General features: G+C 45.9%; 1 pseudogene; it reads left to right on the plus strand.

The window, feature by feature from the left end:
- Positions 1-13796: 13796 nt before the first annotated feature.
- Positions 13797-15297, plus strand: LOC144333224 (60 kDa heat shock protein, mitochondrial pseudogene; annotated as a pseudogene).
- Positions 15298-23364: the final 8067 nt, after the last annotated feature.

Raw genomic sequence — 23364 nt, forward strand, 5'->3', positions numbered from 1 at the left:
GTTTTGTTATGTTTCAACCGTTTTTGACATTTCCTATGTATGCAAATTGCTTGAGTGACAGGCAGAAATACTAAAAATGGAAACATAAGGGAAAGATTAGAATCTTTCTGGCAATTTGGAAAAATAAAAAGCTCAAGAAATTATTTGGTTTTTACAAGACATTTTCTGCAGTATTTTTTGTAACTGGAAAATTAGAAAAGACCTAAATATCCAAAATGGGGTGATTTTAAATATATTATGGCACATCTGTACAACAGAGTACTATTTAGCATTTACAAGAATAATTATATTTATCTCTGAAAGGTAGTGAGTGAAGTTGTTTTACTTTTTTTTTTTTTTTTTTTGAGACGGAGTCTCGCTCTGTCGCCCAGGCTGGAGTGCAGTGGCCAGATCTCAGCTCACTGCAAGCTCCGCCTCCCGGGTTCCCGCCATTCTCCTGGCTCAGCCTCCCGAGTAGCTGGGACCACAGGCGCCGCCACCTCGCCCGGCTAATTTTTTTGTGTTTTTAGTAGAGACGGGGTTTCGCCGTGTTAGCCAGGATGGTCTCGATCTCCTGACCTTGTGATCCGGCCGTCTCGGCCTCCCAAAGTGCTGGGATTACAGGCTTGAGCCACCGCGCCCGGCCAGTTATTTTACTTTTATTATGTTCTTTATCATTTAGATATTTTGCAGTAGGCATACATTATTTTAAAAAACCATTGTTTCATATATCTGACTTATTTGAGTGAGAAAATCATTTTAAAATTTGTATAATGCAATCATATAGTTGCTTTTTAAAATATATATGTTCATGTATATATTTGTGTGCATACCAATACACACATAGAAGATGGATGCACACCAAAGATGTGAGTTTATGGATTATTTTAATTTACTTCATTTTTTACTGTATCTATAATTAGTGTTTGTATAGATTTGCTTATGTAATTTTTCAAATTAAAAGAAACTGATAAGGCTGGTTTGGTCTGGTTTTGCCCGAAGATTGGGGGGAAGCACTTACATTCATTCTCACTTTACTTTCTATTAAGGGGGGTAATATGGAGAAGGATTCAAGTCACTGAAACATGCAAGAAATTAAAATGTAAGGATCCACTCTTCTTTGTAATAAAACATGTTATATAATTATTCATGAGTGTTAATTTACCTTGAGCAAAACTCTTCTTTATAAAATTGGTGACTAATACGCTACAACGCACATTTTGGAAGCATTTATTAGAGACTATGTGTTACATGAAACAAAAATAGTGGTTAAGATTCATGTACAGTATTCAGATCTCAACTTTGAGTCCTAATAATTGTGAGAATTTAGGTAAGTCATTTAACTGCTTTGTGACTCAGTTTCCTCGTCAGTAAAATGGCGGTAATAATAGTACCTATTTCATAATGTTGCGAAGGCATTATGTGACTTCATACGTGTAATGTATTTAGTTAAATGCCTAAGGGAGGAGGAACCTAGAGACTGAGAGGCTTATCAACCAAATGCAATATATATGGACCAAGAGACATGTCCATAAAATACAATATGTAGACCTTTTGGGGGATCCTGATTAGAACAAAGCAACTGGAAAAAATATTATGAGTATTATGAGACAACTGGTAAAATTCCAATACTGAGGGCAATATCAAACAATTATTATATACTTTAGATGCTAATGGAATTACCATTTTTTATGAATATTTATGAATACTAAAGTACTTAGACATGAAATGCCTGAAATTTGCTTCAAAATAATCAAGTAATGGGGGAGAGGGGTACAGATGTTAGATGAAAGATTGACCAAATGTTGCTTTTTACAACAGTTTCTTTAAAATGCTATTCTCTGGGCCAGACATGGTGGCTCTCGCCTGTAATCCCAGCACTCTGGGAGGCCGAGGCAGGTAGATCACCTGAAGTCAGGAGTTCAAGACCACCCTGACCAACATGGAGAAACCCTGTCTCTACAAAAATATGAAAATTAGTTGGGCATGATAGCGGGTGCTTGTAATCCCAGCTACTCGGGAGGCTGAGGCAGGAGAATTGCTTGAACCCAGGAGGTGGAGGTTGCAGTGAGCCGAGATTGTGCCATTGCAATCCAGCCTGGGTGACAGAGTGAGACTGTCTCAAAAAAAAAAAAAAAAAAAAAAAAATCCCATTTTCTCTACTTTTGCATGTGTTTGAATTCTTACAAGATAAACAATTTTTTAAAATGTACTGTTGGCCGGGCCCGGTGGCTCAGGCCTGTAATCTCAGCACTTTGGGAGGCCGAAGCGGGCGGATCACGAGGTCAGGAGATGGAGACCATCCTGGCTAACGCGGTTGAACCCCATCTCTATAAAAATACAAAAAATTAGCCGGGCGTGGTGGTGGGTGCCTGTAGTCCCAACTACTCGAGAGGCTGAGGCAGGAGAATGGCATGAACCCGGGAGGCGGAGCTTGCAGTGAGCCGAGATCGCGCCACTGCACTCCAGCCTGGGGGACAAAGCGAGACTCTGTCTCAAAAAAAATAAAATTAAAAAAAAAAAAAAAGTACTGTTTAGCCCAGCGTGGTGGCTCACGCCTGCAATCCCAACACTTTGGGAGGCCGAGGCGGGCGGATCACGAAGTCAGGAGTTCGAGACCAGCCTGGCCAATATGGCAATACCTCTGTCTTTACTAAAAATACAAAAATTAGCTGGGCGTGGTGGCACGCACCTGTAGCACCAGTTACTCGGGAGGCTGAGGAAGAAGAATCGCTTGAGCCTGGGAGGCGGAGATTGCCGTAAGCCGAGATCACGCTACTGCACTCCAGCCTGAGCAGCAGATTGCAGACTCCATCTCAAAAAATATAAAAATTTAAAAAGATAAATTTAGGCCGGGCGCGGTGGCTCAAGCCTGTAATCCCAGCACTTTGGGAGGCCGAGACGGGCGGATCACGAGGTCAGGAGATCGAGACCATCCTGGCTGACATGGTGAAACCCCGTCTCTACTTTAAAAAAAAATACAAAAAACTAGCCGGGCGAGGTGGCGGGCGCCTATAGTCCCAGCTACTCGGGAGGCTGAGGCAGGAGAATGGCGTGAACCCGGGAGGCGGAGCTTGCAGTGAGCTGAGATCCGGCCACTGCACTCCAGCCTGGGCGGCAGAGCGAGACTCTGTCTCAACAACAACAACAAAAAAAGATAAATTTAAAGTACTGTTTAAAAATGCTGGAACATAGGACTATGTGTTTACTATTCATACATGCTTTGTATGTATAATATTACCTAATGTCTGTTTACACCTTTCAGATTACAATATTTTCATTTATACTAGGTCTTTTAGTATTGACACTAAACCTAGGAGGTGAGGAAATGTTACTCCCATTTACAATTGAGACAACTGAACCACAGCCAAGACCTCATCTCCACTCTTCCAGATTCCTGGGGACTTGTGATCAACGGAGTAGGGGGTAGTCTGCAGCCACTAAACACAGAGTTCTGACCTCTTTTAATGGCTGTAGTCGGGTCTATTAGAGAGAAACTAAACCAACATACAAACGATTCATTTAGGAATATTTATCAGACAAAACATGAGCTTACATTTGCACCACCAGAAAAATTCTAACTGCTACTTTAAAAGATAATGGGGTCACCATTGACTCTGGAAACTGAAAAAATAAATAAAAAGTAATGGAGGGGGGAATAGAACGCAAGATATTAAATCATAAAGGTGAAGTTATCTGTATAGTTTGAATTTCCTTTACATAACTGTTTATTATTTACCGTTTTCTACGCTTTCTTTCTTTTCTTTTCTTTTCTTTTTTTTTTTTTTTTTTTTTTTTTGAGACAGAGTCTCTTTCTGTCGCCCAGGCTGGAGTGCAGTGGCGCGATCTTGGCTCACTGCAAGCTCCGCCTCCCGGGTTCATGCCATTCTCCTGCCTCAGCCTCCCGAGTAGCTGGGACTACAGGCGCCTGCCACAACGCCCGGCAAATTTTTTGTACTTTTAGTAGAGACGAGGTTTCACCGTGTTAGCCAGGATGGTCTCGATCTCCTGACCTCGTGATCCGCCCGCCTCGGCCTCCCAAAGTGCTGGGATTACAGGCGTGAGCCACCGCGCCCGGCTTTTCTACGTTAATTTTCTAGCCTCTACCCAACCTGTTTGATTTCCACTCCCCTAAAAATTAGACTGGTTCCCACAAGGGAACCAGAGATGAAAAACGGGGAGGCGAGGTTGGGAAGCAGGGGCCGGCACATCTCAGCCGTAGAGGCCCAGCCGCTCAACATTCCTGTTCCACCTTAAGAAGCTTCGCCTCTGCCCAAGACAAGCAAGCACTTGGCTCCTCCCACCCCCGTGTCAGCTCCGGCCCGGGAACGTGGGCAAGGCAGGAAAGACGCACTGAATGGAAAGATTGGCGCCAGAGGCAGCAGGTCTCTCCTGCCCCCTACTCCACCGGCGCGGAGAGGAGCGTGTGAAGCAAGGGCCATTGGGGTTGGGTTCCTTTCTGGAGGACCTCAGGGATGAGGACACGTCCTATTGAAACTGGGGGTCGGGTAGGTGGGCCATGGGGCCCATCTTGGGGTGGGTCTTGGGAGGCAGAACTGGCACAGGAGATACACAGCACGCCGCGATCGTTAGCAAAAGTCGTAAGTTTCCCTAGTTCCGGACGCACCTCTTGAAGTCATTTCCAAAAGAGGTGGCAAGTTTTCCATCCTCCGCCCCAATTCCTCATCTTTCTCTTAATTGGCTGGGGTTCGGGTAGGCCCGGCCCAAGATCGCTTGTTGATTGGCTGCGTCGGTAATCTATCACAGGATGACGCACGCGAGGGGTGGTATTTGGGGGAGGAAGTGAGGATTATTTTGGTACCTCCTACCCCAACTACTGATTGGCTGAGATTTGCAGTGATGTAAAACAAGGCATAAAAATGTCCACTAAAGGGAAGAGTCTGTTTGCCATTCTCTCGGGTCAGGGGGAGCTCTGTTAATGTAGAGAAGGACCAAATTGATTGAAACACGGAAATGAGTTTAGAAAGGAATTGAAGGAAAACGAGGGAAATCCGCGGCACCTTCGTTGCCTTCAAGCAAGGTCATTTCCTGCATGGGATCGATGGTTTCCTGTTTACTGCCTCGGAAGTCTGCGTGTACGCTGGCTTTCTGGAATATGCATAATAATTAAATTCTTATGAGTCTTTGGTCCCAGACTTCCCATTTGTTTACGTTACCTAAGAGAATGAATGACACGGAGGAAAGGAAAAGGGTTTCACCCTGCCTTTAGAGAAGGACAGGGAAAACTGAGGTTCTCTAATATTAGAAAGCTGAAGACTGACCCTCGGTCACAGTATTCAAGCAGCTGGGTTACTAAAGAAACCATTCGTGTAATAGTTGGAGAGAGGGGATGCAGGTGAAGAGAACTGTAAAGATTTCTCAGAAGGAAGGGCATTAATCACATACAGAAGCCTTCCTTGATAGAGAACTACATTTTGTTTTTTTTTTTTCCTTTAGACAGGGTCTGGCTCCGTCGCCCAGGCTGAAGCGCGATTTCGGCTCACTGCACCCTCCGGGATTCAAGCGATTCTCCTGTCTCAGCCTCCCGAGTAGCTGGGACTACAGGCGCCCACCACCACGCCCAGCTAATGTTTTTTGTATTTTTAGTAGAGGCGGGGTTTCACCATGTTGGCCAGGCTGGTCTCGAACTCCTGACCTCAAATGATCCGCCCACCTCCCAAAATGCTGGGATTACAGGCGTGAGCCATCGCGCCTTGCCGAGAACTACATCTTATCTCTGGTGCCAGGCAGTGTCAGATACATAGTAGGTAGTCAACTGATGATGTGAACCAAACCAGAGGGAGAAGACCTTTATAAAGTACACTGCTCGGCACGGTGGCTCACGCCTGTAATCCTAGCACTTTGGGAGGCCAAGGCAGGCAGATCACTTGAGGTCAGGATTTGGAGACCATCCTATTGTGAAACCCAGTCTCTGCTAAAAATGCAAAAATTAGCCGGAAATCGCTTGAATTAGGGAGGCGAGGTTGCGGTGAGCCGAGATCGTGCCTCTGCATTCCAGCCTGGGCAAACAGAGCGAGACTCCGTCTCATAAATAAATAACGCTGGAAAAAATCCTAAAAATGCCGGATTTGAAGTAAATCTGCTTCAGAAACCTACCTGAGTTGCTACCTCCCTGGGAAAATGCTATTTTCCTCCTAACACCTTGAGGCCTTTAAAATTTGAAAGCAGATTTCCCCTCAACCTACCTTCCTGGAGAAATTGAAAAGATAGGTGGGATTAGTGAAAAGATATCCTCTACATTCAGTGAATGGAACATAAAATGTTTAACCTAGAATCTGAAATAAGAGACTAGGAAGAAATTATTTGAGAACTTGAGAGATATCATCTATACTATGTTAGTTATGGAATCATTTGCTTCCTTAGCATGATATACATTATTTTTTCTAGTCGAGAGTTTTCTTTTTTTAAGACAGAGTCTTGCTCTGTCTGGAGTGCAGTGGTGTGAGCTTGGCTCACTGCAACCTCTGCCTCCCGGGTTCAAGCGATTCTCCTGCCTCAGCTTCCCAAGCAGCTGGGACTACAGGCGTGCTCCACCATGCCCAACTAATTTTGTTTGTATTTTTATTACAGACGGGTTTTCGCCATGTTGGCCAGGATGGTCTCAATCTCTTGACCTCGTGATCCACCCGCCTCGGCCTCCCAAAGTGCTGGGATAACAGGCATGAGCCACTGGGCCCAGCCTAATCCAGAGTTTTTCTTATAGTTAGAGCTCAATGATGCTTTAGCATTGTGTAAAAACTGCTCTAAACTTGAGGGCAAGAATTTCCCTTTCATATGATAACTATCTCCCTGCCACCGCCCCCCCAACAAGACCCTGCAGGGGCTATTGGTCAAGATTCTGCAACAGGTATTTTCTGCTTATCCAAAGAGATCCTATCTAACGATTCTCTAGGGTCTTCTAGGTCAGGTGGTTTACGAAAGAGTATACCACACTGGCTCTCTAGTATCATCGTGGCAATAGTTTAGGAACAAGGAAAGGAACAGGAGGCAGCTATATTTGCAATAACAAAAATGCCATGGAAAAATTATTACTGGGCGTAAGTAATTCTGGCATAATAAAGTGTATATTACCTATGCCAAAAGAGAGGGGAGATGTTAATATTTTCAAGAATTTTAGGCCGGGCGCGGTGGCTCAAGCCTGTAATCCCAGCACTTTGGGAGGCCGAGACGGGTGGATCACAAGGTCAGGAGATCGAGACCATCCTGGCTAACACGGTGAAACCCCATCTCTACTAAAAAATACAAAAAACTAGCCGGGCGAGGTGGCGGGCGCCTGTAGTCCCAGCTACTCAGGAGGCTGAGGCAGGAGAATGGCGTAAACCCGGGAGGTGGAGCTTGCAGTGAGCTGAGATCCGGCCACTGCACCCCAGCCTGGGCGACAGAGCAAGACTCCGTCTCAAAAAAAAAAAAACAAAAACAAGAATTTTGTTTGAGGGAAAAGCGCACTTTTATTTTTTAGTAGAGTTCCTAGTAATATTAAATAAATTGTGAAAAACATACAAAAAATTATTTTTAGGCTAATAATTTGTACTTACAGCACTGTCACTTTTCCCTGATGATGGGCAATAAGCAAAAGCAGAAATTTTCTTTAGCGGGGGGAACCTAGAGCCCAACATGAAGTCTAAAGAAGGAAAGAACTGGTATTGTTCCTAACCATAGATCTAAGCTCTCTAATTTGTAAAGGGGTGGTACCTTGATTGGTAAGAACGTAACACACTGAATCACATAGAACCTGAGGCCTTAGAAAAATCCTCAACTCATGATTCCTCCTGAAGCCTGGCTGCCTGCCCTTCTTAAACAATAGTAATCATGACTTTCTTTCATCCCTGGAAGCCCAAGAAATGAACACGAGGCCTCAAAAGACCAGGGATGAAAGCACCAGGTTGCATTGCCTTTGGCATTTATGGAAAGAAGAAGAAAAGGCCAGTGGGCTACTGCTCAGTCAGGTATTACATCTGTCAGGGCTGGCTGCAGTAAATAGAAACCACTTAAGTAGGAAAGGCTGTAATACTGGAGCTTAATGTGCTTACAAAATTGTTGGAAGTACTGGAGAAAAGGGGGTTTCTGCTGTATATCAGAAATGGCTCCAAGAATGAGGCTGCTAAACTCAGCCACCAGGAAAGCTTCAGAAAGGTGAGAAATCAAGACTGTATTGCTGAAACTGTTGAGTTCAGGAACACATGCCCCTGCACTGACATGTGTGTGGAAAGAAAAAAAAATTAAAAATAAAGGAAAAAAAAGGAGAACTTACTGCCCTGGTTGTGATCAAGGAACTGGGCAGCTACTGTTGCTAACACAGCCTCAGCACCTCTCAACAGCCATAAAACCCCGGGCATGGTGGCTCATGCCTCTAATCCCAGCACTTTGGGAGGCTGAGGCAGGCGAATCACCTGAGGTCAGGAGTTCAAGACCAGCCTGGCCAACATGGTGAAACCCCCGTCTCCACTAAAAATACAAAAATTAGCCAGGTGTGGTGGCGGGCACCTGTAATCACAGCTACTTGGGAGGCTGAGGCAGAAGAATCATTTGAACCTGGGAGGCAGAGGTTGCACTGAGCCGAGATCTTGGCACTGCACTCCACACTCCAGCCTGGGTGACAAAGCGAGACTCCCTCCCAAAAAAAAAAAACAAAAAACAAAAAAAGGCCGTGGAACTAGTGAATAGACATTGGAACACTGCTGCAGAAAATCCCAACATCCCATGACTCTGCTGACCAGTAGCAACAGCCAAAGTGGCCAGCAGCTGGCCCCAGCCTGGCTTCCACTTTTCAAGTTTCTTATGTGTGCAAATTATTGATAGGTCCACAATTTACAACTAGAATGCTAGTTGCGAAAAAATCTGGAAAATATACTTTTTGGTTTTCCAGTCTCTGCAGAGGAAGGTGTATAAAGGAAATAGAACATGGGTCACCCATATCCTCTACAAGAATATATAGATCTACATTTAAAAGATTTCCCTCCAGGGCGTGGTGGCTCATGCCTGTATTCCTAGCTACTCAGAAGACTGAAGTGGGAGGATTGCTTGAGCCTGGGAGGTCGAGGCTGCAGCGGAGCCATGTATGTTCCACTGCACTCCACCCTGGGTGACAAAGTGGACCCTGTCTCAATAAATAAATAAGGCGGGCTGGGTGACTCACAGCGGTGTGGTCCCAGCTACACAGGAGGCTGAGGTGGGAGGATCACTACTGCACTCCAGCCTGGGCAACAGAGCAAGGTCTTGTCTCAAAAAGAAGAAAAGAAAGAAAGAAAGAAAGAAGAAAACCACAGATTTTCTTAGTAACAAATAGAACGTAGAATGAAACAAAAGGATCTTGAACCAGAAGCAGCATAAGAATGAAGCAAAAGTCTGTTCTAAACTTTTTCATTTTATGAACCAGTGGGGAAATATGAGAGAACACAGAACTTTTTATATTTTCAAGTAAAGACATTAATTACTAACTACAGTCTACTATGCCCCTCATTTTATAAAAGAATCAACGTTTTAATATTAATTAAAACCTTCCACCAGAAAGATAGGAAGGTGATAGTCTCAGGGCTGGGTGCAGTGGCTCACGCCCATAATCCCAGCACTTTGGGAGGGGGAGGATTGCTTGAGCTCAGGAATTCGAGACCAGTCTAAGAAACATGGCGAGACTTGTCTTTACAAAAAAATACAGTTTAACAAAAAATTAGCTAGGTGTGGTGCTGATGCCTGTCCTTCCGGCTACTTGGCCAACTGGGTTAGGAGGATCGCTTTAGCCCGGAAGTTCACACCACTGCACTCCAGCCTGGGCGACACAGCAATACCGCCCCCCAAAAAAATTAAAATTAAAAAAGGAAAGTTTCAGTCTCAGAATTTAATAACTAAATACATTTAACATCAAGAAAAATACTACTTTATCCTGTCCTTTCTGAGTGAACACTTTGGCCAGTATGGCAGGGCTCTGATGCCACTAAGGTAATGTGAGATCTCTGCCATAGTAAGGAGAAAGCTTAGCTTCTTGCCCAGCCTGCTTCAGACTTACTGAGCAATTTTGAACAATTCACTTGACCACTGGGCCTTCATTTATAACTAATTAAAATTAGTACTACAAATAAATATTAGTATTTAAGAAGAGGGAAGGGGCTGGGCGCAGTGGCTCATGCCTGTAATCCCAGCACTTTAGGAGGCCAAGGTGGGTGGATCACCCGAGGTCAGGAGTTCACATCCAACCTGATCAAGATGGTGAAACCCTCTCTTTACCAAAAATACAAAAATTAGCCGGGCTTGGTGGCAGCGCCTGTAATCCCAGCTACTTGTGAGGCTGAGGCTGGAGAATCGCTTGAACCTGGGAGGTGGAGATTGCAGTGAGCCGAGGCCACGCCATTGTACTCCATCCTGGGTGACAGAGCGAGACTCTGTCTCAAAACAAACAAACAAAAAAAGAAATTATGGGCCGGGCGCAGTGGCTTATGCCTGTAATCCCAGCACTTTGGGAGGCTGAAGCGGGCAGATCACAAGGTCGGGAGTTCAAGACTAGCCTGGCAAACATGGTGAAACCCCATCTCTACTAAAAAATACAAAAATTAGCTGGGCATGGTGGCGCACGTCTGTAATCCCAGCTACTCGGGAGGCTGAGGCAGGAGAATCTCTTGAATCCGGCAGGCAGAGGTTGCAGTGAGCCGAGATCGAACGACTGCACTCCAGCCTGGGCAACACAGCAAGACTCCGTCTCAAAAAAAAAAAAAAAAATTATGCCAGATGTATTCCTTTTTTCCACAAGTTTCTCCCAAGATAAGTTTTTGGGCTTCCCTAATAATTAGCGTAGGATCAAAGACTATTCCCAATTGACGGCTTTTATGTTTGTGCCACCTTCTCCTAGAAGGCAGGGACATCTTTCCAGGTCTCCACAGCGCCTACCTCCTATAGTGATTATAAAATGAATGTCTGAGGCCGGGCGCGGTGGCTCAAGCCTGTAATCCCAGCACTTTGGGAGGCCGAGATGGGCGGATCACGAGGTCAGGAGATCGAGACCATCCTGGCTAACACGGTGAAACCCCGTCTCTACTAAGAAATACAAAAAATAGCCGGGCGAGGTGGCAGCGCCTGTAGTCCCAGCTACTCGGGAGGCTGAGGCCGGAGAATGGCGTGAACCCGGGAGGCGGAGCTTGCAGTGAGCTGAGATCCGGCCACTGCACTCCAGCCTGGGCTACAGAGCGAGACTCCGTCTCAAAAAAAAAAAAAAAAAACTTTACATGCCAAAAAATGTTCAATTGAATAATTGTTTTTACAAAGTGAATGAGCATCCAAACTGAGTTACACAACACATCCCATAAGCCCTTGCATCCCTTCCATCACAACCTCCCAAAAGGTGATCGCAATCTAGATTTATGACACCATAGGTTGGCTGTGCCTGTTTTTGACCTTTCTATAAATTAAATAATTCAATATGTTCTCTTTTGCAACTGGTTTCTTTCAACTTTGTGAGATTTATTCACATGGTTACATGTGGCTGTAGTATACTCACTATTTTATTATTTTATTTTATTATTATTATTTTTTGAGACGGAGTCTCGCTCTGATGCCCAGGCTGGAGTGCAATGGTGCAATCTCAGCTCGCTGCAACCTCCGCCTCCTGGTTCAAGCGATTCTCATGCCTCAGTTTCCCAAGTAACTGGGATTACAGATGCCCACCACCACACCTGGCTAATTTTTGTAATTTTAGTAGAGACGGGGTTTCACTGTATTGGCCAGGCTGGTCTCGAACTCCTGACTTTGTGATCCACCCACCTCTGCCCCGCAAAGTGCTGGGATTACAGACGTGAGCCACCGCACTCAGCCTATTTTATTTTGTAAAGACCGGGTCTCACTTTGTTGCCCGGACTGGAGTGTAGTGGCATGATCACAGCTCACTGTAGCCTCAATTTCCCGGGCTGAAGCGATTCTCCTACCTCAGCCTTTCGGGTAGCTGGGACTACAATTGCGTCTTCACTCATTGCTACATAATAAATAGTCCATTGTATGAATATACCACAACATATTTCTCCTTTCTCCTGTTAATGGATATTTGGATTATTTCCAGTTTGGAGCTGTTATGAATACTGCTGAGATTAACATTTTAGCACCTACTTTCTGGTGAACATATGTATGCATTTCTGTTGAGTGTAAACCTAGGAGTGGAATTGTTGGATCATGGAGTAGGCATATGTTCTAATAAATATTGACAAACAGTTTATGAATTTATACCCCATTAACAAACGTGTGAGAGTTCTAAACATTCCATATTCCCCAGGTTTGGCATTCACTTCCTTTTTTCTCCACATACCCCGCCCGCCCCCGCTCCCCCCCCCCCCACACGTTTGTTTTAGCCATTGTGGTGGGCAAGAACTGGTATCTCATGTAGGTTTAATTTGAAGTTCCCTGATGACCAATTCAGTTGCATGCTTTTTGATGTGTTCATTGCTGACTGGAATATCCTCATTTGAGAAGTGCAGTATAGACCCTTTCAATAGCCCTTGTTTGCTATTGACTTATCAACCCTTTACTGAAGGCCAAACTGTCATGGTGAGGCTCCAGGTAATTCCAAGGTAAGCCTTACCCTTGGGCTACGGGAGACCAATCTCTCCAAAACATCTTCTGCTGTCTGCAGGGGCCTTACCCTGGATGGCACCAATGGGGCAGCAGGGGATGATCTTTATTACTCCTAACCCCAAAACTCTAGAGAGTCTTTTCTAGGAGGTGGAGAGAACAACTGCGGGGCTTTTCATCCAAAAAGAGTTCGTGAGTCCGAAAGAACTGGTAACCGGATATCGCCCTGAGCCTTCTTCCCAGCCTAGCCAGTCAGCTCGAGGCGGTTGATAGCCGCGGTAGATAGGGGCTCGGGTATCTCTTAAAGCATAAATGTTCACACCCTCCTAACCGCGGCGCCAAGAGTGGTGGGGCCCAAAACTGTTTCCCCTTAAAGAGTTCCCTCGCCCGGGTCTCAGGAAGACGCCCGAGGGGGCGCTCGGAGGGATCCCCAGCAGCCGCCAGGGCTGGACCGTTTGGTGCGCAGGTGAGAAACTGGGAGGGGCCGGACAACCCCGACCGCGAGCGGGACCCCTGCTCGGACCGCAGGTGGGTGCTTGTCTTGCTTACGGAGGGCGCCTGATGAACCGAGTCACGTTTTGCTACCACATTAACGGACCATTCAAAGTCGAATGCTAGGCCGTTCGAGGCAGTTAGTGCGTCCCAACGGCTGCGGGCGGGGCCGGCGGGAGCGCAGCTGTCACTGCCTGGCGCGGCGGCGGCCTTGGTCCAGCGCAGAGGCGCAGCTGCCCGGGAGGTGCGCTGCTGAGCGCAGCCGGGGGGCCCAACCGCAGTCGCGGGGTCTGGGGAGGTGGATGCGCCGCGCAGTCCCTGCGGCCAAGGGGTGCGAGAATGAGGACCCAAGCTGGGGGTCGAGTAGAGGTGGGCTGCTACTCGGAGGTGGGTCGGGCTAAGAGAGAAGTGTCCTGAGGCTCTGGGAAACTAGCCTTGGACCCTTGGAGAAGCGATTTGTGATTTACTGAGCACTTACTATGTCCTGGGCTCCGCTGTTGGTGCTGGGATCCCACAGCAAAGGAAGCCGCCCCAGCCCTTCCCCTCCTGGACTGTATATTTTAGGGAAAAGATAGACGAGAAAACGCATAGATATGTAACAGTGCCATAAATCTTCATGAAGAAAAATGTAGTAGGGCTAGGAAGTGGGGAGGAGACTGTATGTTAAATTGTAAGCGGAGAAGGGATCGGTCTGAGAGGCCTTTGTGAGGAAGTCTTTTGGCAGGAGACCTGAAATGAAGTGAGGGAGCCTTCGGAGCATGATCCAGGAGGAGGGAACTGGATTCCGGAGGCGGAACTACCTTGGCCTTGAAAGATACTACCAGGTGTTTAAGTGCTGTGCGGGTGGATCAGTTTTGTAGATTTGTGCAAGATGAAAATTGGAACTGTCTTAGGAAATTATGGATCATTCATTTATTCAGTGCTGGATTAATTCAGTGATTTATATCTGAAGTGTGAGAGAATGGGAGTAAGGCCAAGTGCCCTTGGCAAAATACTGTTATTAGTTTTGTCCCAGTTTAATACACAGACCGAATTTAGAATTTCCATTGTTTTTTGTTTGTTTGTTTTTTCTGAGACGGAGCCTCGCTCTGTCGCCCAAGCTGGAGTACAGTGGTGCGATCTCCGCTCACCACAACCTCTGCCTCCCGGGTTGAAGCAATTCTCTGCCTCAGCCTCCCGAGTAGCTGGGATTACAGGTGCCCGCCACCACACCCAGCTAATTTTTGTGTTTTTAGTACAGACAGGGTTTCACCATCTTGGCCAGGCTGGTCTTGAACTGCTGACCTCATGATCCACCTCCCTTGGCCTCCCAAAGTGCTGGGATTACAGGCGTGAGCCTCCGGGCCTGCCCTTCACTGATTTTTTTAAAAAAAGAGTTAATCTGAGCCGGGCGCAGTGGCTCACCTGTAATCAATGCCAGAACTTTGGGAGGCCGAGATGGGCGGATCACAAGGTCAGGAGTTTGAGACCAGCCTGACTAACATGGAGAAACCCCATCTCTACTAAAAATACAGAAATTAGCCGGGCGTGGTGGCGGGCACCTGTAATCCCAGCTACTTGGTAGGCTGAGGCGGGAGAATCGCTTGAACCCGGGAGGCAGAGGTTGCGGTGAGCCGAGATCGCACCATTGCTCTCCATCCTGGGCAACAAGAGCAAAACTCCTGAAAACTTCTGAAAACTCCACCGCGCCCAGCCGATGCCATGCTCTTAAAAGGAAAAGGTGACAAGGCTCAAATTGAAAAATGTATTCGAGAAGTCAATGAGCAGTTAGATGCCACAACTAGTGAATATGAACAGGAAAAGCTGAACGGCTGGCAACACTTTCAGATGGAGTAGCTGTGCTGAAGGTTGTTGGGACAAGTGATGTTGAAGTGAATGAAAAGAAAGAGTTACAGATGCCCTTAATGCTACAGCTTTGCTGTTGAAGAAGGCATTGTTTTGGGAGGGGGTTGTGCCCTGCTTTGGTGCATTCCAGCCTTGGACTCATGGACTCCAGCTAATGAAGATCAAAAAATTGGTGTAGAAATTATTAAAAGAACACTCAAAATTCCAGCAATGACCATTGCTAAGAATGCAGATGTTGAAGGATCTTTGATAGCTGAGAAAATTATGCGAATTTCCTCAGAAGTTGGTTATGATGCTGTGGTTAGAGGTTTTGTGAATATGGTGGAAAAAGGAATTATTGACCCAATGAAGTTTGTGAGAACTGCTTTATCGGATGCTGGACAGCAGTCTCATCTGGGGAAAGACTGTGGGTAATGGAAGAAGGATTTCTGCCAGGCGGCAGCAGGGCGTGTGCGCGTAGAGGCAGGTCGTCGTCGGCGAGTGAGGGTGTTTTACATTTTATATGGCAAGGTAAACCACATTAAATCACATGATTTTATGACAGCAAGATCACCTAATCCAATCCCTGCTCATTTTGCAGATGGGGAAACTGCCAGTTGGTGTCAGAGGAACAACTCAAAATATACCAGAGACGTTTTTACCTTACCTTCAGCTGTCTCTCCCTTATTTGATAAAATGCTTCTCACAAGCTACTGAATGAGTGGAATGAGCTTTGTTGGAGATCCCAGAATTGAGTCAATCTAAAACATCATTAGAATTATACGAAGTTTCACTTTATTCCACAAGTACTTTTTTAGAGTGCCCATTGGCCAGGGGTCTAAATCACAGCCTTTTCCATCAAGGAGCTTAAGTAGATGGAGGGAATGAATAACTAGCCAATTACAATTTAGCGGAAGCAGTACCTTGAAGAGAAATTGGAGAGGGAGTCAATTCCTAGGATAGCAGAGAGATGGACAACAGACAGCATGTGAGTATTAAAACTGATGTCAGATATCAAATTGGTTGGTCAGGGTTATGTTGATAATCCCAATACCTCCCATCTGCCTAAACTTTTCTTGTCTTGATGTGTAATAGATGTAAGTGGTGGTGGGAGAGACTATTACAGCCAGTAGACTTGGTACATTCCCAAAATCTTTTTATTCGTAAGTAATTACTATTTGCCATTTGTGGCCTTTTGTGCTTTAATATTATCAAAAACAATAAGGATGATAAAATATTTATGATCAGCATTGTAATTGCAAACAGGCCTCGGTAATAATCATACGCAACTGGTTTTGAGGGAATTTCCTTGAAAAGAACCATGGCTATACAGGTGTGAAGAGTAACGTAGAGTAATATATGAATGTACACAATAATAACTATTCTTTTTTTTTTTTTGAAACGGAGTCTCACTCTTGTCGCCCAGGCTGGAATGCAGTGGTGTGATGTTGGCTCACTGCAATCTCTGCCTCCCAGGTTCAAGTGATTCTCCTGCCTCAGCCTCCCAAGTGGCTGGGACTACAGGTGCATGCCACCACATCGCCTACTTATTTTTTTGGAATTTGAGTGGAGATGGGGCTTCACCATGTTAGCCAGGATAGTCTCAATCTCCTGACCTCATGATCCTCCCGTCTCGGCCTCCCAAAGTGCTGGTATTACAGGCATGAGTCACCGCACCTGGCCAATTTTGGTATTTTTAGTAGAGACAGGGTTTCACTGTGTTGGCCAGGCTGGTCTGGAACTCCTGACCTCAGGTGATCCACCCTCCTTAGCCTCCCAAAGTGCTGAGATTATAGGCGTGAGCCACCACGCCTGGCTAATAATAACTATTCTTATAGAGCAGACTATAGAGTGTAACTGTCATTGTACTTGCATACTCTTTGTTAAATTATTTTTTCTATTCTTTTATGTTTTATTTTATTTATTTATTTATTTATTTTGAGACAGAGTTTCTTTTTGCCCAGGCTGGAGTGCAACGGGGCAATCTCAGCTCACTGCAACTTGCACCTCCTGGGTTCAAGCAATTCTCCTGCCCTAGCCTTCCGAGTAGCTTGGATTACAGTCATGCACCACCATGCCCAGGTATTTTTGTATTACTAGTAGAGGCTGGGTTTCACCATGTTGGCCTGGCTGGTCTCGAACTCCTAACCTCAGGTGATCTGCCTGCCTTGACCTCCCAAAGTGCTGGAATTACAGGTGTGAGCCACCACGCCCGTGCTATACTTGCATACTCTGAAAAGACTCACAAAAGGTATTAAGCAACATATGAGCCTTTGGAATGGGTTGGAAGGTAGGATAGACAGCATCTGGTGGTTAAATTACATAATGCCTAAAATGAAGGATTTGCCACATATGATCACCTCTGGGAAGACTTTCACTAAGCTTGTTTTCTGGGAACTCACTGGCATCTTAAATGCCTTGCACCTCAAACTCTCAGATTTTTTCCTGAACATTTTAATAGACATACTTAGAGAAGCAGAGCATACTTAGTGAAGGGAAGCAGTTCCTCTTCTTTTGCACATTTTCCAAAATATGTATCTTTTGGAAACCCCATATCTTTTGGAAAATCTAAGAAGTCAATACATTTTTTTTTTTTTTTTTTTTTTTTTGAGACGGAGTCTCGCTCTGCCGCCCAGGCTGGAGTGCAGTGGCCGGATCTCAGCTCACTGCAAGCTCTGCCTCCCAGGTTCACACCATTCTCCTGCCTCAGCCTCCCAAGTAGCTGGGACTACAGGCGCCCGCCACCTCGCCCGGCTAGTTTTTTGTATTTTTTAGTAGAGACGGGGTTTCACTGTGTTAGCCAGGATGGTCTCGATCTCCTGACCTCGTGATCCGCCCGTCTCGGCCTCCCAAAGTGCTGGGAATACAGGCTTGAGCCACCGCGCCCGGCCAGTCAATACATTTTTAAAGATGATAGGTTTATATGACACTTGTTATTATGTTTTATATATATTATGTTGTATATTATATATTATTAATATTATATATAAACAATACTTGTTATTTATTATATATAAATAATGTTTATTATTTATATATTTACATTTATATATAATATTAATACATAACATTATATAATTATTAATATATTATATATTATTATATTATATATTATGTTATATATTATGATATATTCTGTATTATGTTATATATATTATGTTACATATATATTATGTTTTATATGGCAATATGACTATTTTGGAAGGACTTTAGAGGAAGCACTGTAAAAGCAAGATATGAGGCCAGGCGCGGTGGCTCGTGATTGCAATCTCAGCTCTTAGGGAGGCAGAAGTGGGAGGAGAGCTTGAGCCCAGGAGTTCGAGACCTGCCTGGCCTATATAACAAGACTCCATTCTCCACATAAAGGAAAACATCATAATAATAATAAAGAAAAAAAATAAAGCAAGATATGAGACACAGAAATTAGTCAAAGAACGATCCCCTTTTTTGGGTGTTTATTCCTGTACCAACCAAGAAGGAAGCTGCTGTGCCCCCTACCCCCAATCCCAGCTCCCCACCCAACTCCCCCTACTGCAGAGTCTGGCTGTGCCTCCCGTACTTAGTTAACAATTAGATTTTACTACTTAAGACTAGAAGTTACTTGGTTTTTTTTGTTTGTGTGTTTTCTTTTGAGATGGAGTCTCACTCTGTCACCCAGGCTGGAGTGCAGTGGTGCAAAATCTCAGCTCGCTGCAACCTCCACCTCCGGGATTCAAACAATTCTCCTGCCTCAGCCTCCTGAGTAGCTGGGACTATAAGTGCACGCCACGATCCACCTCCTAGGCTCAAGCAATTCTCTTGCCTCAGCCTCCAGAGGAGCTGGGATTACTGATGTGTGCCACCACAGCCCTGCTAATTTTTGTATTTTTAATAGAGACTGGGTTTTGCCATGTTGGCCAGGCTGGTCTCAAACTCCTGACCTCAGGTGATCCACCCACCTCTGCCTCCCAAAGTGCTGGGATTACAGGTGTGAGCCAGAACGCCCGTTTGTACAACTGAAACGCACCAATTCCCAACCCAAATACTACTACATAAAGTTAACAATACTTAAATGCTGATGTGAAGTCAAAAAATCTTATGTCACATGATAAAAGAAAGGTAATAAAATGAAGGTATTTTCTTTTTCTTTTTTTTTTTTTTTGACACAGTTTCGCAGTTATTGCCCAGGCTATAGTGCAATAGCACAATCTCGACTCACCACAACCTCCGCCTCCTGGGTTCAAGCAACTCTCTTGCCTCAGCCTCCCAAGTAGCTGGGATTATAGGCATGCGCCACCACGCCCGGCTGATTTTGTATTTTTAGTAGAGATGGGGTTTCTCCATGTTGGTCAGGCTGGTCTTGACCTCCCGACCTCAGGTGATTCACCCGTCTCAGCCTCCCAAAGTGCTGGGATTACAGGCATGACCCACAACACCCAGCCTCAATGGAGATATTTTCTTAGTACAAGTGTATACATGCACAAACATGTTTTTAACAAAAAAAAAAGGAGGAAATACTCATAACAATTACAGTCTTCATATATGCAGCTGGTCACGTGATCGTAGCTGGTATTGATGACTACCTTCTCTTTTTCCCTCACCCCCCATCCCAAGACAGGGTCTTGCTGTGTCACCCAGGCTGGAGTACAGTGGCACGACCTCGGCTCACTGCACACTCCACCTCCTGGGTTCAAGCAATTCTCCTGCCTCAGCCTCCCGAGTAGCTGGGATTACAGGTGCCCACCACCACACCTGGCTAATTTTTGTATTTTTAGTAGACTTGGGGTTTCATCGTGTTGGCCAGGCTGGTCTCAAACTCCTGACCTTGTGATCTACCCGCCTTGTCCTCCCAAAGTGCTGGGATTACAGGCGTAAGCCACCGCACGCAGCCAACTACCTTCTACTACCCATTCTGTATTCCCTGTGACTTCAGCAAGCACCTCAGCAGGTCATCGTTTTCTTCCAGTGGACTGACCCAAACCTTCATTCTTGAAGGGTCTAGGTCATTTGTAGTTCTCCCTGGATTGGGCTGTTGTAGTTTCCCATTGACCTTAATCACAGGGCATGATAATACTAAGGGACGCCCTAATGAATCTCCTGTATTCCATGCGTACTCTTCCTTACCTCCATTGTGGTGGAGTAGTAGACTAATTTCATCTTAATAGTCCAGGTGAATCATCCCAGCCAATACTGTAACTCCCTTCTTAGCCTGTTGACTTAAAGGTAGAAGGAGTCCAAAGTGTCCAGGTGGCAATCTTCCAGTTTAATGGAATCGTTGTGTCTCCTGGCAGCAGCATTCCTCCCTCTGGAACTAAGACTTCTAGGCCAGCAGAAGGCCTAGAAGACAGGCCTATTGTGGGGACAGGAAGCAAAAATTTTGCTAGTGGATCACTAGCGGCGACAGTGAGTGGTGCCACTTCCACTTCCACACCTTGATTCCTGGACCCGTGAATCCTGGCTATGGGAGAAACAGTACCATATACTGGATGCTGATTCAGAGCATACATGGCCTTCTGGTGAACTTTGCCCCAGCCCTGCAAAGTATTGTCACTTAGTTGGCATTGTAATTCTGACTTCAAAAGACCATTCCACTGTCCTATCAATCCAGCTGCTTCAGGATGATGGGCAACATGGTAAGACCAGTGAATTTCATGAGCATAAGCCCACTGCCACACTTTTTTTTTTTTTTTTTTTTTTGAGATGGAGTCTTGCTCTGTCGCCCAGGCTGGAGTGCAACAGTGCTATCTCAGCTCACGGCAACCTCTGCCTCCCTGGTTCAAGTGATTCTCCTGCCTCAGCCTCCTGAGTAGATGAGGTTACAGGTTCTGGCCACCTCGCCTGGCTAATTTTTTTTTTTTTTTTTGAGATGGAGTTTCATTCTGTCACCCAGGCTGGAGTTCAGTGGCATAATCTCAGCTCACTGCAACCTCCAACTCCCGGGTTCAAGTGATTCTCCTGCCTCAGTCTCCTAAGTAGCTGGAATTGCAGGCACCTGCCACCATGCCCAGCTAATTTTTGTATTTTTAGTAGGGATGGGATTTCACCATGTTGGACCAGACTGGTCTTGAACTCCTGGCCTCAGGTGATCCCCCCGCCTTGGCCTCCCAAAGTGCTGAGATTACAGGCATTAGCCACCATGCCTGGCCCCGACTAATTTTTGTGTTTTTAGTAGAGACAGGGTTTCACCATCTTGGCCAGGCTGCTCTCGAACTCCTGACCTCGTGATCCACCTGCCTTGGCCTGCCAAAGTGCTGGAATTACAGGCGTGAGCCACCGTGCCTGGCCTGCCGCACTTCTTTAGCCATAAAGTGAGTGCTTTGGTCAGAGGCAGTGCTGTGTGGAATACCATGATGGTGGATAAGGCATTCTGTGAGTCCACGGTTGGTAGTCTTGGCAGAAGCATTGCGTGCAGGATAGCAAACCCATATCTAGAGTAAGCGTCTATTCCAGTGAGGACAAACCTTTGTCTTTTCCATGATGGAACAGGTCCAGTATAATCAACCTGCCACCAGGTAGCTGGCTGATTACCCCAAGGAATGGTGCCATATCGAGGGCTCAGTGTTGGTCTCTGCTGCTGGCAAATTGGGCACTCAGCAGTGGCCGTAGCCAGGTCATCCTTGGTGAGTGGAAGTCCATGTTGCATAATCTCCATCCCTGCCACCGTGGCCATTTTGTTCATCGGCCCATTGGGTAATGACATGAGTGGCTGAGGAAAGAAGCTGAGTGGTGTCCACAGAACAAGTCATCCTATCCACTGAGTCATCCTATCCACTGAGTCATCCTATCCACTGAGTCATCCTATCCACTGAGTTAACACATTGGTGAGTACTCACATGGGATACAAATATCTTCACAGTTTTTGACCACTTAGAGAGGTCCATCTGCATGTCTTCCTCAAATGTCTTTGTCACCAATTTTCCAATCATGCTGCTTCCAAGTCCCTGACTATCCAGCCATCCCATTGGCTACAGCCCATGAGTCAGTACATAATCGCATATCTGACCATTTCTCCTTCCATGCAAAATACACAGCCAGGCGCACTGCTCGAAGTTCTGCCCATTGGGAAGATGTCCGCTGTATTTCAAGGATGTCCTAGAAAGGGGCTGTAGTGCTGCAGCTGTCCACTTTCAGGTGGTGCCTGCATATCGTGTAGAACCGTCTGTAAACCAGGCCCTAGTCTCCTCTTCCTTTGTCGACTGATCATAGGGAACTCCTCAAGAAGCCATTGGTGCAGGCTCGGGGAGAGAAGGCAGGATGGAAGGAGTGGAGACCATGGGCATCTGAGCCACTTCCTCATGTAACTTACTTGTGCCTTCAGGACCTGCTGAAGCCCAATCACATATATACCACTTCCATTTGATGATGGAATGCCGCTGTGCATGACCCACTTTATGGCTAGACTGGTCAGAAAGCACCCAGTTCATGATAGGCAGTTCAGGTTGCATGGTGACTTGTCCCATAGTCAAACGTTCAGTTTCCGCCAAAGCTCAGTAATAGACCAGGAGCTGTCTCTCAAAAGGAGAGTAGTTATCTGCAGAAGATGACAGGGCCCCTTGCTCTAAAATCCTAAAGGTCTCTGCTGTGATTCACCTATGGGAGTCTGCCAAAGGCTCCAAACAGCATCCCTCTGCCACTGACACCTGAAGCATCATTGGATCTTCTGGGTCATATGGCCCAAGTGGCAGAAGCAGCCTGGACCTGTTGCAGAGCCTTCTGTTCTGGACCCCACTCAAAACTGGCAGCCTTTTGGGTCACTCGATAAATGAACCAAACTAACACACCCAAATGAGGGATGTGTTGCCTCCAAAATCCAAATAGGCCCAGTAGGCATTGTACCTCTTTCTTGGTCATAGGAGCAGCCAAATGCAGCAACTTATCCTTTACCTTAGAGGGAGTATCTCGGCCAGGCGCAGTGACTCATGCCTGTAATCCCCAGCACTTTTGGAGGTCAAGGCAGACGGATCACTTGATGTCAGGAGTTCGAGACCAGCCTGGTCAACATGGTGAAACCCTGACTCTACTAATAATACAAAAATTAGGCTGGGCACCGTGGCTTACCCCTGTAATCCTAGCACTTTGGGAGGCCGAGGCGGGCAGATCACGAGGTCAGGAGTTCGAGACCAGCCTGGCCAACTGTGGCAAAACCCCGTTTTTACTAAAAAATAAAAAAGTTAGCCGGGCATAAGGGGCCAGGTGCGGTGGCTCACTCCTGTAATCACAGCACTTTGGGAGGCTGAGGCGGGTGGAACACCTGAGGTCAGAAGTTTGAAACCAGCCTGACCAACATGGAGAAACCCCATCTCTACTAAAAATACAAAATTAGCCGAGTGTGGTGGCACATCCTGTAATCCCAGCTACTCAGGAGGCAGAGGCAGGAGAATCGCTTGATCCCAGGAGGTGGAGGTTGCAGTGAGCTGAGATTACACCATTGCACTCCAGCCTGGTCAACAAGAGTGAAACTCCATCTCAAAAAAAAAAAAAAAAATCTCAATAGACCCCACACCACTGGACCCCTGGAAATTT

This window comes from Macaca mulatta, chromosome 11 (genome assembly GCF_049350105.2).
Source record: "Macaca mulatta isolate MMU2019108-1 chromosome 11, T2T-MMU8v2.0, whole genome shotgun sequence".
In the NCBI taxonomy this organism is placed as follows: Eukaryota; Metazoa; Chordata; class Mammalia; order Primates; family Cercopithecidae; genus Macaca; species Macaca mulatta.